This window comes from Aplysia californica, unplaced genomic scaffold (assembly GCF_000002075.1).
Source record: "Aplysia californica isolate F4 #8 unplaced genomic scaffold, AplCal3.0 scaffold00546, whole genome shotgun sequence".
NCBI classification, from domain to species: Eukaryota; Metazoa; Mollusca; class Gastropoda; order Aplysiida; family Aplysiidae; genus Aplysia; species Aplysia californica.
Genome location: NW_004797816.1, coordinates 410,768 through 412,050, shown reverse-complemented (window position 1 = coordinate 412,050; position 1,283 = coordinate 410,768).

Here is a 1,283-nt window from a genome sequence, read left to right as displayed (position 1 = left end):
GGGGTAGAGAGAGAGAATGGGAGAGAAAACGGAGAGTGAGAGGGGAGTGAAGAGAGAAGAGGGAGAGAGAAAGAGAGAGAGAGGGAAAGAGTGAGAGAGAGGACGAAAAAGAAGGAGAGAGAAATTCTATAAATGGACATTTTTAAACTCGTCAAATTCTACAAATCACTGCTTTCTGGTCTTCTAAAACACCGATAAAACACGCTGAAAGTATGTTTGCGAGTATGATGTGAGATATTCTTTATAACAAATAAAGCTACAGCGCCAGCAGCCAATACGAATGAGTTCAGGACTTTGTTCTAAGTTCTGTGTCCGAGTAGAAGAGAAACATGCACAATAACATCGTAAAACACAAAGGCACAAATTGAAAGCAGCAGATTAAAAGTTATAACCAGCTAGCATATTATCGCATACTCCTGTTGTTATTGTTGTTGTTGTTGTTGTTGTTGTTGTTGTTGTCGTCGTTGTTTCTTCTTCAGTTGTTGTTGTTGTTGTCGTTGTTGTTGCTGCTGTTGTTGTTGTTGTTGTTGTTGTTGTTGTTGTTGTTGTTGTTGTTGTTGTTGTTGTTGTTGTTAAAGGCTACAAATTAGAATGTATAACCAGCAAGTGTATCACATATTCAGTTGTTGTTGTTGGTGTTGTTGTCGATGGTGGTGGTTGTGGTGGTGGTGACATTGTTGTTGGAGGTGATGGCAGTGGCATTGATGGTGACAGTAGTCTCCGCCTAAACGCACGCCATACAAAAGCACGCTCCGCTCAAACGCACGCTTTGGTCATCTTGCGGATTTTTTACTACATGTACATAATTTAGACGTACAAACGCACGGTCACTCCCTCTAAACGCACGCTCTGATCCACGAAACACGCCGACAGGTTAAGCTGAACAAAGGTAAATCTGCACAGCTTGCATAAGACAAGCCTAGACAGCATGATATTTGGTGAGACTGCCCTTCACGCCGAACAAAGAGAGTGATGGACAGCGTTTTCCACACCCACCTTTCCACAGACAGACAGTAAATAGGTCTAGGACTGGTCGGTGCAATGTTGGACGGCTGGAAGACTGAAATGTTATTTGAATGGTAATGTTTAGTTAGACTTAGGCCTATGATGCGAAACTCGCGTGAATGCTCGTCCATGAATTTACGGTCGGGGGTGATCGCTTGGAAAGTCACGTGGCTGGGACATTGACTCTATGACTATCACCAACAGTTTCCTCTTACGCGATCTGTTTCCGTCATTTTGTGGTGCATATCAATACACTGAGTCTGCATTTCTCCTCCCCC